At 44.3% G+C, this 17154-nt stretch overlaps 1 protein-coding gene across 2 annotated transcripts in view; it reads right to left on the bottom strand.

Annotated features, from left to right (window-relative positions):
• The window catches only part of FAM110B (family with sequence similarity 110 member B), a 168346-nt gene that overhangs the window by 133976 nt on the left and 17216 nt on the right, over window positions 1-17154 (bottom strand). The window lies entirely within an intron of this gene.

The raw sequence follows: 17154 nt of genomic DNA, 5'->3' as shown, positions 1-17154 counted from the left end.
AAAGGTTCTCAATATCAAATAATATTATACTCAGTCCAAGATTTTTAACAAGTTTTTAAAAAGATAAACACTTTTGTATTTCAGTATAACATATAACAACAACACACTTTTCAGCACTGGATCTGCATGGTTTTAAAGCTTTCTGAACGGTATAAGGAAACCAGATGAGCTAAGACTATTTTATTGCCAGTACACAAATCTGTTCAAAATCCTTGCTTATTTCCTTTGCCAGTTTTATACTGCTACAGCTGGATCACAACTTCCTTACACCCATGAGGTCAGGAACTGTTTGAAAAGAAATGTATGATACAACTAAGCTTTGTGTCAGCGGGCCGTGCCTAATATAAAAAATGTGAATTTTCCCATTTCCCAACCCCTCCTAACAAAACTAACTAGCATGTCGTTAATCCCTAATTGGTTGCAGTATTTGTTAACAGATTTTAAAGGTACATATACCTAAGTCACCCAGGATATAAAGAATTTGTTCTGTGCTCAGGGTTCATGGCCAGGCTTCTTTTCAAAGGCAAAAGAAAAAGCTATCTACTTTCCACCTAGAATTGCATTCACTATCATAGAAATGGAGTTATCCTGCCTTTGAGGGGGTTTACAGACTCTACGCTAAGGTAAAAGGTGTGGTGGAACAATGTTGGACCAAGTATTGGGAGCTGGGCATACTCCTTAAGAAGGGACTAGTTAAAAGGGAGATCTGGCAGACTAGCAGTGAGAGCAAGGGGCATGCAACAAGGCAGACAGGTTGTAGCCGCAGAGGTGGAACAATCTACAAAGGAAATACCAAGCTTGTGAGTACAATTCGGTCAGGATCCACCGTCCCCCTGACTAAGCAGGTGGGATGGTGGGGAACAACTGAACTCTGAATGTGAGCTCTGAAGTGTTGTGTCTGGATCTTCTGTCATGTAAGAGCTCACTCTGACACAGGGTTAATGAACAAACTCCAGCTTTATTGTGGTTGCCTACAGCCTCAGGGCTTGACAGTTACCCTGGAGGTGTCCCTTCCAAACAATTCTCTCCAGGAAACAGTATGTGGCCTGAAAAGCGTTGCTAGCACTTTCATATTGTTAGAGGAAGCATCCCTCCCTCTCCCACCTCCCCAGCTGAAACCCTGAACTACTGGGACTGAATAAGCAAAAGTCTAGTGCCAAAAGTCTAGTGCCAAACAGAAGGGAAAAAGAGGGAAAGCGGGGAGCAGCCTAGGGGAGCCTAATCTGGAATAGCAGCCAGAAGGGACTGAGAACCTAGCTGGGACCTGGTGGAGAGGGAGGGCCTGTGTCCCCCCTATCCTCCCTTGGCCTCCTATGAGATCCTGAAGGACTCCAAGGGGGTGACAAACTGTGGCTTGGCTGTCAAGTCCCCAGAGGGCCCAGAAGAGCTGTCTCCAGGCTTGGAGAGACTGTTTGGGTGTGGCCTGACTGGCCCCCAAGGTCGCTACAAAGTGGTAGAGAATGTGGGCAACATAAAAAAGAAGAGCGGTGAGCAAAAGATGGATTTGGGCAAGATGTTGAAAAAGGAGATGGACCAGTAGGAACAACGGCAGCAGCAGACCCAGTTGCTCCTGGCTCCTCAGCAACAGCAGCAAGCCTTCCAGAAGCAGCAACAACTCATCAGCGAACTAGCAGCTCAGCAAACAGACCAACAGCACCAACCGGTGCAGCAGATGGCCATACTGTTTCACCCCCAGGGTACCCTGGGCAATTTGGCAGCAGGTGGCTCCAAGACCTTCACTGAAGCTAACAAAAATGGGGCCATGGGATGCCCCAAAGGTGTTCCTAGTAACCTTTGAAAGGGTGGCTAAGGTGGCTCACTGCCCTGCAGAGAGCTGGGCCACTCTGCCAGTGCCCTACTTGACAGGAGCAGCCCAGACCACGTATTGGGGGTCCCAACATGATGAACAAGACTACCCTTGACGTAAGGCACTCATCCTACATGCCTTTGATACTTCCACAAAGACATAGCGCCAGCAATTTCAGGGGAAAAGGCTCACACCTGGAGCACGACAGCAGGCGGCAACCCAGTGCCTAAGAGAACATTGCTCGCAATGGCTCCAGCCCCATGAAAAGTTCAGAGCCTAAGTAGCTGAAATAATTGTCCTAAAACAGTTCACACAGATTCTCCCTTGGGGAGGAGGGAAGTGGATGATGCATCACCATCCTGAAACTGTCTCTGAGGCCATAACCTTGGCAGAGAATTACCAGCCCCCCACAAGGCCCATGGGGAGACCCCTTGGGCCAGTCCAGTGCCACCTCACCAACCCAGACAACGGAAGGAGGGGGGAATGAGAGGGGAGTACAAAAGGACAGGGCTACCTGGGCCCAGCAAAGATAGGATGCAGATCAAGAGTGACAGGTGGGGATGCACCTCTGACAAGACCAGGAATTAAGAAGTGTGGAAGACCAGGGAGCAGCCCCTCTCTAAACCTGTCAGGAGAGGGAGGACTCAGATGGGGCCCCCTTGGCAAGAGGGGCTTGTTCTGCATGGAGGCAGCCAGGACACTTCCACCATGACTCCCTGTACATTGACTGACTCCACAACCAACTATGGCTGGCCAAATCCAGGGCCCACACGAGAGTGCCAACAAAAATATTAGTGGCTGTACAGGTCAATGGTATGGCAGCACAAGAACTGATTGACCTGGGGTGCTGCAAGAAGCTGGTGAAAACAAATATGAGGGGACATGAAACAGTTCCCACAGGCACCATCTGTTTGCAATGCATCCATGGGGGATGCATGCCCTTGCCCTGCAAAGAAGATGCAGCGGAGGGTGCAGGAACACAATGATTAAATCTGGTGGGGGGTAGTCCCAAACCTGGCATATCTGGTGATATTCAGGTAAGACTGGAAGTTTTCTAAAGACCTGATGGGATCCAAAGACAGGGAGCCTCCAGATGGATCAGACAACGATGCCAGAAACAGAGAGATGGCAGAGCTGCAAGACTTAGTAGGCAAAGATGAGGAGGAAGACCCAAAAGAAGGAACATTGTCCGCCATGAATGATGCCTCAACTGGGGCAGGATGGCTTTCCCCAAAGGGGCCAAACAACAAGAGAAATTACAAGAGCCTGCAGTAACCAACATATTTTCAGACAACATGGATTTTGCTGAAGTACAAAGAAATAACTCAACCTTGTAACAAGCCTCCAAACAGCTCATCTGGGTCAATGTTGAGGTGGTAGAAACTTGATTCCTGAAAATATGGCTCCACTTCAAGCTAGAGGGAGAGACAATATATAGAACAGAGAAGGACCACCAAACAGGAGGACGTTAAAATGCAACTGCTTGTCCCAAAACACCACTGCATGGAAATACTATGCCTTGCACATACCATACCATGTTGAACACCTGGGTCATGAAAAAATTCTCTATCGAGTTTCACTTCATTTCTATTGGCCAGGCATCCACCAGGAGGTACAAGAGTACTGCGTGCTTCCTGCCCAGAATGGCAGTGGGCAAGTCAAGGGAAGGTACCTTAGACCCTGATAACACCCTCTCCATGATAGGGACCTCATTTGAGACAACTGGCATGGACCTGGTGAGGCCCCTTGGACAAGAGTGCAGCTGGATTCCAGTGCATGCTAGTCACCTTAGACTATGCCACACAGTACCGAGGCAATTCCACTCTGCTCCACAAGGGCAACAGCCCTTGCCTCAGAGCTCATGAAAGTGTTGGCCCAGGTGGGGATCCCACAAGAAATAATCACAGATCAGGGCACCAACTTCATGTCCCAACTTATGAGTTAACTGTGTACCCTGTTGAAGTCCATGTATCACCCACAATCTGACAGGCTGGTAGAGCGATTGAAAAATATCCTCTGGAAGTTCATAGCCTTGGAATCTTGCCACTGGGACCAATTACTCCCACCACTCCTGTTCACCATCCTCAAAGTCTCTCAGGCATCAACAGAATTCTCCCCATTCAAATTACTATGCTGGAGACAGCCAAGGGGAATACTAGACCTCCTTTGGGAGACGTGGGAGGAACAAAGTTTCAAGCCCACAAACTTGGTATAGTATGTGATACGGCTGAGAGAGAAATTAAAGATCTTTGGACAAGCTTTTGAGAGAAAAATCTAACCTAGGCACAACAGGGGCAAGCACAAAACAAGGGAACCGATGTCTAGGGGTTCCAATAGGGCACTGGGTGTTACTCCTGCTTCCTACCCTGGAATCCAAAGTATTTGCTAGATGGCAAAGTCCCTCTGAAGTAATCAGATGAATTGGGGCAATAAATTATGCACGATGTCAACCTGCTAAAGTCCTGAATATATCAAGAAGGGCTCCTAGTATCGTCATTTCCTCCAGAACTGGAACTAAAGCCCCAGGCTCCTGCAGCTCCCAGCTCCAACAAAGTCCTGCAGATGGAGCAAAAGCAGCAGGTCCAAAAACTGGCCCAGTCTTTCTCAGTGGTCTTTTCTACAGTTTCAGGACAGACTCATCTACTGTTCCTTCATATACAGACAGAAACAGGGGAAAAAAGTGAGAGAACTTTTGATCATTGTTGAGGCACAAGTGGGAAACAGTACAAAAGGAACTGCAAGCTGTATTTGACTTTGGGGTGGTTGGAGAGTCACATAAAAATGACAAAACCCTATAGTGTTGGTACCTAAATAGAATAGGTTGACCAGATTCTGCATAGACTTCCAGCAGGTGAGTGTGGTATCCAAATTCAACACCTGATGCCAACGGTTGATGAACTGTTAGAGAAATTAGGAGCTGCCAAGTATATAACCATCCTCGACCTAACCAGGGGTTACTGACAGATCCCTTGGACTGAGATAAGATGACATTCTATATGCCGTTTGGACTGTACCAATTTAAGACGATGCCATTTGGTACACAAGGCGTGGAAGTCACCTTCCAAAGGCTGATGGGCAAGGTTCATTGGTCTCACAATTAGTACATAACTGCATACATCGATGACAGTCATCTATAGCAAGTCCTGGAATGAGCATTTAAAACATGTCACAGTGATCTTGCAGGCCCTCAGAAGAACTAGACTTACAGCTAACCCTGCTAAGTGCCACCCAGCTAATAGAGAAATGATGTACCTAGGGTATACAGTGGAGACAGGGCATCTTTGCCCCTTTGCAGGAAAGGTCCAAGCTGTAGCAGAATGCCCTGAACCCACCACAAAGACGCAAGTATGATGCTTCTTAGGACTGGCACACTATTATAGATAATTTATTCCAGACTTCACCATGATTGCAGCCCTGCTGACAAACCTAGTGAAAGACGCAACCTCCAAGAAGGTCCAGTTGTCTCAGGACTGCGCCACAGACTTCAAGAAATTTAAGTACACCTCTACCCCGATATAACGCAGTCCTTGGGAGACAAAAAATCTCATCCCGTTATAGGTGAGACAACGTTACATTGAACTTGCTTTGCCCCCCCCCATTCCTTGTTCCCTGACCACTCCCTCCAGTGACCCCTATCCCTATTCACCCCAAGGACCCCAACCCCTACCCAACCCCCCTGTCCCGACTGCTCCAACCCCTATCCACACCCCCAGCGCCCTGACAGGCACTCACCAGCAGCGGTGGGAAGCAGAGCAACGTGGCCCCAGCCGCGGCGCTCTGCTTCCCGCCGCCAGTGAGTGCGGGGAGGTTGGGGAAAGGACGCCCCCCGTACTCACCTGCGGCGGGAAGCGGAGCGATGCGGCCCCAGCCCTCTCCACTTTCCTTGCCCCGGCCCCAGCCGTGTCGCTGGGGAGAGGGGAGGGGTGTTGGGGAAAGGTCCCGCACTCACCTGTGGCTGGGAGTTGGCGGAGTGGAGCGGGCTGGGGGCGGGCTGCTCCACTTCCGCTGCTGCCAGTGAGTGCTGGGGATCCCTTCTCCCAAGCCCCTTCCCCCAAGTGACACGGCTGGGGCCGGGGTGAGGGAAGCGGAGCAGGCTGCTCCCAACCCCCCGCTAATCCCCTGGGCCACTCTGGGACTGCGGGGCCCCCAAAATTGTCCTCCCCCACAGCTCCTGCCTCCTAGACCCTGGGGGGGAAGCCCCTGACTGCCCCCGAGACCCTCTGCCCCTTATCCTCGGCCCCGGCCCAGCACCCTTAACATGCTGCTCAGAGCAGCGTGTCAGAGCTTCACTGCGTTGTATTCGAACCCGTGTTACATCGGGTCGCATTATATCAGAGTAGAGGTGTATTAGCTGACTCAGGAACCAGTCCTGTTCTACCCAATTTTTCGAACCCTTTGTCCTGTAGACAGATGCCTCAGATGTTGATCTGGGGGCTGTGTTCCCCCAAGAGGTGGAGGGAGAACACCCAATCCTTTACCTCAGCCAGAAATTGTTCCCCCCAGAAGTGGCATACTCAGTGATAGAGAAGGAGTCCTTGGCAATAAAATGAGCCATTGCAGCATTCTCCTCTTGCTTATGGGGACAATCATTCCACCCCATGACGAATTGTGCATCCCTCAGGTGCCACAAAAGACCATAACCTGCGGATTATGCACTGGTACCTCTCACTACAGCTATGCAATTTTGCAGTATTGCATCGAGCAGGATGTGACCACATGAACATGGACTTCTTTACATGGGACTTTCATCCACCCTGACCAGCCCCGCAGCACTCAGCCTGACGGGGAAGGTGTGTGATGGGGTACACAGCACACACTAAGGTAAAAGGAGTGGTGGGGCCAGGCCCCAAACAGATGGGAAAACAGGAAAGGTAGGGAGCAGCCCAGGGAGCTGATGGAGTGGCAGTCAGAAAGGAGAGAGCCCCCCTTGCCTAGCCTTTGGGCTCTGGGCTTGGCTATCCTTCCCTCTTCCCCTGGCCTCCTGAGAGATCCCGGAGGATTCTGAGGCGGCGATGAACTCTGGCTTGGCCATTGGGCCCCCAGACTGCCCGTAAGAACCACCTTAAGGCTCAGAGAGACTGTTTGGCCACAGCCTGATCACTAGATTGCTGGCCCCTAAGTGAAGTCCACTATACTTCCCCAAAATCCATTGGCAGTGAAAGACAATCCAATTAAGTAGGTATTTTTATGCCATGGCTATTTTCCTGGGATCTTGTAACTCTTCAATCTGAGGCTCCAACAATAGCATTCAAATTTCTTTTTTGAAATTGAGGTCGGACCTGTAACAGACTCACCAGTGAGCTGCGCTATCATATATGCACTATTAGATATTTACAATACAATAGTGCCCAAAGGTTCCATTATATGAGATGCTGTACCAACATACATGAATACAGTCCCTGTCTCAAAAGATTTTAAAATCCAAGGCCTCAATCCCGTAAGCTGTTCTGCAGAAGTGGACTTGTGTATCTTCACAGAACCCCAGTGACTTCAGTCAGTCCCTGCGCAGGCATAAGGTAGCACCAATGCAGAGCTCATTGGTGAATCTGGGATTTCATATCACTTTACATTTTAGGCCCCAACAGAAATTAAGACAACATACCACATCCTTTGCTTCTGTTAATTTGTTGTCTGAGAAACATGCTATCATTAACCAGTCCCGGGCATTTTAAGAACTTTTCCTTTAGACTTCTTAATTAGAACAGCACAGAGTTTTTGGCTAAACTATCTTGTATGTTACTAATATCTTTATTACACCTCCTTTAAAATGGCTGCGTAGGACAGAGCTTAGTACACAAACGGAAGGAACAGTGTATGAAAGAAACCTTTTCCATACACTAAAACATGTTACAAACAAGTTGTGTTTACCATATCTGTACTGGTCTATGCTGCTGACCACAACCTGGCCATCAATGACTCATCCAACTTGACCTGGTCACAACCATGTTCAAACTTAAATTCTGTACCACAGACAAGTCCAGAGAGAAACTAAAGAACATTAAGTAAACAGGAGGAGATGAAATTGGCTGATTATTCACATATAAAATTCTGAAAGGGACTCCAAGCCCCTGCTAAAACTAACATTTTTTTAAAATATAGAATATATTTTTGTGCCCAACTGACCATATATATTTAAATCTTTTATCCTACAGAAGTGCCTAAGTTATTGAGGAGTACAAGATTCACTGAAAGTTAACCCGACCTGTGTGCCTAAATCATTTAGATGCTTTTGAAAAATCCCACCCTAAATCAGTCACTAAAGTTAGTTTAAATTACTAACAATATTATATACTGAGTTTGCTGAGGGATCAAGGCATAACTCTTAATACATTTCACCAATACAATATAAAATGATAGTGTCCTCTGCCACAATCCGATTCAAATTTAGTGTACATAATACAAAAATATTTTAGGGATAAACTATACATCAAAAATACAATGTTAAATTACAGATATCTAAACTGGAATAATGTGGATCTGAAATTAATACGCAGCAGGAAATTCAGGATTAGGACTGAAATTCTATTCTGATCCCTTGCGTCCACAAGGATCACCAAATAGCATGTGATTTTCTGCATAGTATATCTGCAATACATAAGAAGGGGTCTAGAGAATACCTGCCCTAAAGTGAAACTTTGTCTGCGTGAGTGTCTGAGAAAAGCCTCTTCAGCTAAAGAAATTGAGGATATGTCTTCACAAAAACAAAAAAGTGCCCCCATCTTGTCAAACAAAAGTGATCCACGCATTATGACATCCAGGCTCAATTACTGCAACTGCCATACCTGAGAACGAACATGATTTTTGAAAAAATTCCAGCTGGTAAAGAACGTGCCTGTTTGCATGCTAACCAATTCAAATTGACACAAGCACGTTACCCCACAGTGCTGCAGACACTGTACTGGATTCCCATAGAACTCTGGATTAAATTTAAACTCTGAACTGATCTTCAAAGCACTCACTGAAGATACCTTATGGAACACTTCTTTCTTCACAAACATACCAGGAAAACTGAAATCCTTCACGAACTATGGAATTTCAGTAATGGATGGGAAGATGTGTTAGAGCAGGGACAGAGCACTCTTTGTGACTAACCCTTCACTATGGAACACTCTGTCGTAGTGTCAGAATGGCAACAAATCTCAACAGCTTCAGGACAAAACGTAAGACCCATTACTAAGTTACGCTCACTTGTTATTTCAATGGACGATGCTAGGAGAAAATGAATCTCTTTACTACATATTTGGGGATAAGAGAGAGATAGAACACACAAGTTGCTTTTAGACATTGGTATTTCAGTAGCTTATGAACACTTTTAAAAGTTAGCACAATAACGAGTGCAGTACAGATGGAGCATGGCATCTGTTCACAGTTGGAAGGTTTTCTTCACAACCAAAAGACTATAATTTTTAAAAGTGAAATTCTAAAAAACTTGATGGGTGAACCACTCCTCCACACACATACCTGGGAAAATTTAGCAAGTAGATTGTTCAAGCTTTGTATGTGGATGCATTGCTCTAAAGCAGGGGTTCTCAAACTGGAGGTCGGGACCCCTTAAGGGGTCGCAAGGTTATTACATGGGGGACCATGAACTGCCAGCCTCCACCCCAAACCCCACTTCGCCTCCAGCATTTATAATGGTGTTAAATTTATTTAAAAGTGTTTTTAATTTATAAGAGGAGTTGCACTCAGAGGTTTACTATGTGAAAGGGGTCACCAGTACAAAAGTCTGAGAACCACTGCTCTAAAGAATACTTTGTTATGCTACTCTGACTGTTCCTCCTTGGTACGACACAACATGCTACAGACAGAAAGGTTCCTATCTTTAGATGACAGTTGCTATTGCAGCACAGGCACCAGTTAAGAGAATGGATGTGGTAACCATACTAAAAGGGTGAATATTGTCCTCTATAAGACAAGAGAAATGTTCAATTGTAAACTTTTAAAGGATAAAAGAATATGCAGCTTGTTAAGTAGCTACAAGACTGAAGTCTTGGATCCTCCGCTGCCCCACTATATAAGAAAACTACCAGCAGAAGACAGATACTATGTGCATGGGGCTAGAAAAGCATGGAAGAAGAGTTCTTTAAAACCGTACTGCTCAAATTCATGCAAGGAGGAGGGAAGGGAAGGTTTATCTTTAAGGTTATCCATCCCCTTTAAGCTCTCTGTTACAGCAGCAACCCTCCCTCATGCAAATCCTGCTCCACATCTCAAGTCAAATGTGGGATCATTCAACAGGTACACAAGGAACTTGCTTCATTTTTAGTCCCTCATAGCCTGAGGATCTAGAATTTAGTCTTGAACTCTAGCCAGTTACCTGGAACTCCAGCAATTCCTAAGAGCCTAGAGCTGTTTTGTTTTGTTTTCAGAACAAAGCGAGAAGGCTCATATGGAGAAGTTCTACAGAAAATTTAGTACTAATAATCTTGGTACGGAATGCTTAAAAAAAATAAAGTCTATGGGAAGTATATCATTCTCTATTAATTCCCATTTTCAGTAACCTCTGTCAAATGCTATTGGTTTCAGTTCCATAGGACTTTTCCATAAAGGCTCATTTTAAAATATGGAAAAGTCATTCAGCTAACTTTTTTTTTTTTTTTTTTTTTTTTTTTTGCTGGTACTTGTAAGAAGGCATATAAAATTTAATTTTGATTTCTTTGACTATGTTTACCCATAAAATATTGGCAGAAATCCTGATCCCATTAAAGTCAACAGTAAAACTCCCACTGACAACAAGACCACAACTTAGTCCTCATATAGCTAGAGTGACAGGAGTGAAAGTCTGCAGTTTTCACTAACACATAATGCAAATCAAATATTATTATTAGAATTGTTTAATGTCACTTTATATTTTATCCCTTATGTATTGCTGTTTTCTGATGAACCTGCAGTAATCCAACATTCTAAATGTTCACATGATGGAAGGATTCGTTTCCTGTATCTGTATGATATGTACCTGATAATTTTTTTTATTAGACACTGGGCCTCATATAGAATTATAGAACTGAAAGGGACCACAAGAGGTCACCTAGTCCAGTCCCCTGCACTGAAGGCAGGACTGAGTATTATCTAGATCATCCCTGAGAGGTATTTGTCCAACCTACTCTTAAAAATCCCCAACGATGGAGATTCCACAACCTCCCTAGGCAATTTATTCCAATGCTTAACCACTCTAACAGCTAGGAAGTTTTTCCTAATGTCCAACCTAAACCGACCTTGCTGCAGTTTAAGCCCATTGCTTCTTGTCCTATCCTCAGAGGTTAAGATCAATTATTCTCCCTCCTCCTTGTAACAACCTTTTAAGTACTTGAAAACTGTTATCTCTCCCCTCAGTCTTCCCTTCTCCAGACAAAACAAACCCAATTTTTTCAATCTTCCCTCATAGGTCATGTTTTCTAGACCTTTAATCATTTTTATTGCTCTTCTCTGGACTTTCTCCAATTTGTCCACATCTTTCCTGAAATGTGGCGCCCAGAACTGGACACAATAATCCAGTTGAGGCCTAATCAGTGCAGAGTAGAGCAGAAGAATTACTTCTCGTGTCTTGCTTACAATACTCCTGCTAATACTTCCCAGAATGATGTTTTCTTTTTTTGCAACAGCATTACACTGTTGACTCATATTTAGCTTGTACTCCACTGACTCCCATATCCCTTTCCGCAGTACTCCCTCCTAAGCAGTCATTTCCCATTTCGTATGTGTGCAACTGATTGTTCCTTCCTAAATGGAGTACTTTGCATTTGTCCTTATTGAATTTCATCCTATTTACTTCAGACCATTTCTCCAGTTTGTCCAGATCTGTTTACTTTGAGAGGGATGGATTTCTAATTTGCTTCTGGATACAATATAAGATGTTGTAAGAGATATATAAAGACCTATATGGTCTGATTCCTGTCTGCTTCTCTCCCTTTCTGCCATCTCAGCAGGAAATCAGCAAGGGTCTTCTGTTGATAGTCCTTAGATTTTAATGGTAGAGACTGGATGCAAAGTCTTTCTGGAGGAGGGTCTCCACCTCTGAGGCTCATTCCCTCTGTTGATTTGACCCAGTCGCAATGTTTTGAATTGTATGTCCCATCTGTTTACCCAGGTCTTCAGCTAAGATAGACAAATTAGAAGGGAGTTCTATTATTTTCCATTTGAGTGCAATTATTATGGTGTATAAATTGCTGGCCACTTTAACCAACATATAGACCTTAAATGTATTGTAATTCATAAATGAACCTAAAATCTATGAAATGGGAGCAAGTTTTTATGAACTGGAAAGTAAATAAAAACAAAACACACTACTTTTGCATATAGAATATCAGGTTTGGAAGGGACCTCAAGAGGTCATCTAGTCCAATCCCCTGCTCAAAGCAGGACCAATTCCCAACTAAATCATCCCAGCCAGGGCTTTGTCAAGCCGGGCCTTAAAAACCTCCAAGGAAGGTTTATATTTTATATAGGCCAAATTAGAATCTGTGTGTCTAGATGTTGGCATCTAGTATGTAAAGCTACTGTACAACCTCACCCAACTAAAATGCAGTATTAATAGCAAGTTATATTGTTAATTACTTAAGGATCACTGGCACAAAAGGGAAAATTTTAAATCCTGGTTGAAGAAATTGTTAAAAATATTTAACAAGTAATAAAGCTGTTGTTCGTGACATGGTAAGAAAGACCTCTAAAGCCAATTACATTGAAGTTTTTCTTTATACGTTTTCCCTTTATCAAACTACTTATATTGTATGAACAAACAACAAAATAAACCAGATGCCTTCATTTCAGTTGGTTTATATTTGATATGCGGGAAGCGGCATGGGCTGAGGGATGTGCTGGCCACCGCTTCCCGCAGGCCCCATGGGCCTGAAAAGGTGAACCATGGCCCGTGGGAGCTGCGATCAGCCGAACCTGCAGACGCTGCAGGTAAACGCACTGTCCCGGCCCACCGGCAGATTTCCCTGACGGGCCGTGTGCCAAAGGTTGCCGATCCCTGTGCTATACTTTAAGCTGCCAAAGAGACCTGAGGCATGAAAGGGTCCTGAAACAGGGGTCTAGATGGTGGCTTAGTGGCATTTCTGAGGAGCCCCCAGTGGTACAGAGTGTGCCGGAGCAGCTGTTTTGAGCAGAACATTACTCTCTCAAACTCCACCAACAAAACTGTTTATTCCACGGGAGTTTTTGTTAGAAATTCTGCAATGTGAATCTCATGAAGTTTCTTCCATCCTCACTATCATAACCTTTAATGACTGGTTTATCACGAGTGTAGACTTCATAATTTGCTACTTACAACTCCTCAAAAACCTGTGTTTTTTATGACTACTACTACTTTCAAGGTATCCTTTTGAATTAAGTAATTTATATAAGAGTTCTATATCTGGCACAATAACAAGATAAACAAACTAAAATGATGCACAAAATTATATATCACTGTTAGAGATTATAATCTTTGCCAATAACAGGATATGAGGGGACTGTGCAGATCTCGACTTTGCCAGATAAGAAGAGCCTAAAACCTTGGCATAAAAGAATCGGGTCATTTTGTATATGCGAAACAATTTTAAACAAGTAATGCCTGGTCATACATTTACTCTATACAAGCAAAGGAGGTTCTCATCCTAATACTCCAATCATTAGGATTATACTTTGTAAAAAACCTTATTGAAATTTTTTCTTCTTCTATATATTCTCTACAAAAGAAGGTATTATGCACCAAGCATATGTATTCTGAAAATGTTTAATGAACCCACTGGAAGTCCATCATTGCTACTCCAGAAAAGGAGACTATTTACAATAGATCACAAAAAGCTACTCAATTGCTTTCAATTTAGCATATTATTTTAACAAACTTTACTTCATCGAGGACAAAGAACTGTATTACCACCACCTGCATTGTGCTTGCTAGCATTCATCAGCCTTTTCAACGGAGGAAGAGAGTTGACCTGATTTTCAAGCATTATGTTTCTACGACGTTGCACTGAATAGGATGAAGTATTCCACAAAAATTAATCTCAGTATCTAAAGAACAAGTTTTGTTTCTCATCACTAGAAATTCAGCTTAAAACAAGCAGTTCTATGCATTTGCTAGATACAGAAAAAAAAGGGCATTCAGGTCCAGAGCAGTTATAATTAGGGGATAATATTAGACAACCTATGTGTCAGAATGATTTCTTGCAAAAAGGAAGTTGGTAAGCCATATGGCACCAATATTAATTCAGGTGCAAATGCAATCAAATATTAAAAGGAAACAAAACCTTAAAATTATTCCATAAATAAGACTACATAACATTTGTAAGTACACCGATTTATCATTAGCTCAATATATCATGGGTTGAAAGTATAACTATCATTTAGCTGTAGTTCAATGCTTGTATCTCATGTCTACCATAAATAAGCAGCTGTTATAAAACAAAACGACCCCATAACAATTAGATGCTTATTTTTTTAAATCACTCTGATTCAAAACAGAGACTCGGTTCCCTTCAGTCTGTAAACTGTTCACCTTGGACAACCCCTGTTCTTGACGGGACTGTGCTAGAATCCTCAATAGCTTGCACATGACACACATAGATCTCTGCATGCTCCAGCTGAATAGTGTTGGCGACATGGTCAAAGCAAAATTTTTCTATGTGACTCTGAGCACATTAGGCCAGATCCCAAACAAGCTTAGCACATCTGGTACTAAGCTCATTTGCAAATTTTGCCATAGGTATCTCAATGGGGGCTGCTCAGTATTGAGCACTTTTGAAAATTTGGCCCAGTGTATTCTAACAGGAAAAGAAGAGCAGGAAAAAGATGAATGACTGCACCTGTGGGCTGCCTTTTCTATTTTGTACTTTTTTATGCATACTGGGGGGGACATCAATCAAGTGCTCCATTGGTGCTGCAATGTCGGTCTATCAACTCTATAATAGGGTCCAAAAAGAATGCCGCTGCAATAACCCTTACACTGTTGCCACAGTTCATGACAAACGCATCTGTATTCCCCCACCATGGTCCACCCAGGTCATCCATTCTAGGCTCCTGTCTTCAGCTGTCTCCTCTTTTGGGTAGAGACCCACATCTCTCTTCCTCCTGACCGGGGTTTTCCCAGGTTTCACAGTTCCCTGCTTACAGTGTGATATCACCAGAAATCCAGATTATCTAAATAGGCCAGCATCTGTGGTTTCCTCAGTTGCTGAAGGTGCATGAACCATGTAGCAGCAGTTACAAGTCACCATACAGCTCTTTCTAAGCAAGCACATTTATTCTTAAGGTGAAACCATTACAGAGGAAACATTAAAACAATAAAAAAAACCTACACATCTTAACAAGTTTACCAAAGATCATCTCTTGACTCCAGCAGGAGCGCAGGCAGGTGTTCGGTCCTTCAAACCTCTGCAAGTGGGTTTTTCTGTTGTTACAAATTCATAACAGCCTTAGCTCAGAACAAAGACCCCCAGGAATAGGTTTGTCTTTCCTTTATACAGCTTGGGCTTTTGATCTTCAGACTCCAGGAGCAGGTCATCGGCAGACAATGGTCCTCTCCTCAGAACATAGCTTCAAAAGGCTGGGTTTTTGCATAACTGGAGGTGGAGAATTTGCATTCACCTCCCCCTAGAAATTCCCCAGGCAACCTCTTGACCCGGTTTGTCCCAAAAGTTCATTCTTGTCTTGTCCATTGTTCAATACAGTCCTTTGAAGTTCATAACACTTCCCAGGTTTCATATCACATTTCCCACCTAGAGGGAGGTTTCATACAATCCCAGCCCACAGAGATACATAAACCATTCATTTAATACAATGGACTCCAAAAATACTTAAACATAATTCAATAAGGTTTTTCAAGGATATTGCAGGAAATTGCTAAGTCACAACTGCCATCCAAGACTGAACAGCCAACATCTGGTATGTTTGTATTGGCCCATCAATTGTTGTAACTCAGCCAGCAATGCATGAGTTAATTAAATTTGTGTCTCACTGAGATCTACATTTCTCTGGTCCAGTTAGCATGCTCAACATGCAAGCTGGACAGAATGGTCTCAGTGTTCCCATAAGAAGCCATAAGATGAGCCTCTGCACAAGTTAATTCATCTATAGGAGCCTCACCTTCTACATCCCCCTGGAAAGCAGGAGGTAGTGTGCTGCAGTATTGAACCGGGAAGAGCCATAGGAGAAAGTCTACCTTCTACTGCATCCTCATCCCTATTAGAAGATGAGTGAACATCTGGCCTCTGCTGCTTAAAGAGTCTGCAGACGGAAGGGTTAAGCCATTGGGGATTGGTCCTGCTTTAAGCAGGGGGCTGGACTAGATGACCTCCTGAGGTCCCTTCCAACCCTGATATTCTATGATTCTATGTGAGGCAGTTGGTGAATCAACCAGTTCCGTACCCAAACTTACAGTATTCTCCATCTCCAGTAACAGGTAAGTAACCTCCTCTTCTTCTATTGTATTCCACTGAGGGGGATTAACAAGCAGTACCTAATTCAGAGGAGGGTGGGAGGAAGAGAACGGGACAGTTGAACGGAGGACAGACACACCGAATGAGCATCGGTCAGAGTCCTGCACCAACGCATAGCATGCGGCAAAAGTATGTACCGAACTCCACGTGGCCGCCCTACATATGTCTGGAAGTGGCACATGAAGGAGGGTGGCCACAGTGGACGTCTGGGCAGGTTTTTCATGGAAGTCCTTCAATTTGCCATAATTAAGGAAGACATATTTGGCCAACAAGGCCTGGTAGTTTGAAAAATGAAATTGGAAACTTGTTGAAGAGAAGACCTTATGTCTCAGGAGGTCTAAGCATTTGGAGCACAGGTGTTGCTGCCTGGACCATTCTGTTGCTGCTTGCACCATGAGGGAATTGGGTGGAGGGTGTGAAAAAGAAACTCCAATCTCTTAGCTGGTACATAGTATCTCCTCCCTGCCCCCTTGGGAGTAGGCATGCAAGTGGCTGAGGTACGCCAAACTGTTCAGGCTGGTTGAACAATGGCATCGTTGATCAGTAGAGCAATCCTGCTCAGTACCGAGGAATAAAAGATGCCTAGGAGCTGGTGCTGCTTGTCATCCACTTCCTCCTGTGGAATTTAAAGACTGTCCACCACCCTTCGCAGAAGTTCTTGGAATTGCCAAAAGTCATCTGGAAACAAGGGGGAGGCTGAAGTTACAGGAGCATCTGGAGAGGACGATGGAAAATACTCTTGATCCAGCCATACCGTCAGAACAGGACTGAGCAGTTCATCCTCCATAATCGGTTTGGAGTGCCTGCTCAAGGGTGCCCTAAGCAGGGAGAGGGGCAAAGCCTCCCTCACCCAATGGGTGGGTATTGTTGCCAATAGAGCCAGCAAGATGGATCCAGCAGATATTGCGAAGGGCCCCATGGAGAGGA

The sequence above is a fragment of the Trachemys scripta genome, chromosome 2 (genome assembly GCF_013100865.1).
Source record: "Trachemys scripta elegans isolate TJP31775 chromosome 2, CAS_Tse_1.0, whole genome shotgun sequence".
In the NCBI taxonomy this organism is placed as follows: Eukaryota; Metazoa; Chordata; order Testudines; family Emydidae; genus Trachemys; species Trachemys scripta.
Note: the sequence above shows the minus strand (reverse complement) of the source record. Positions and strands in the feature narration are given on the sequence as shown.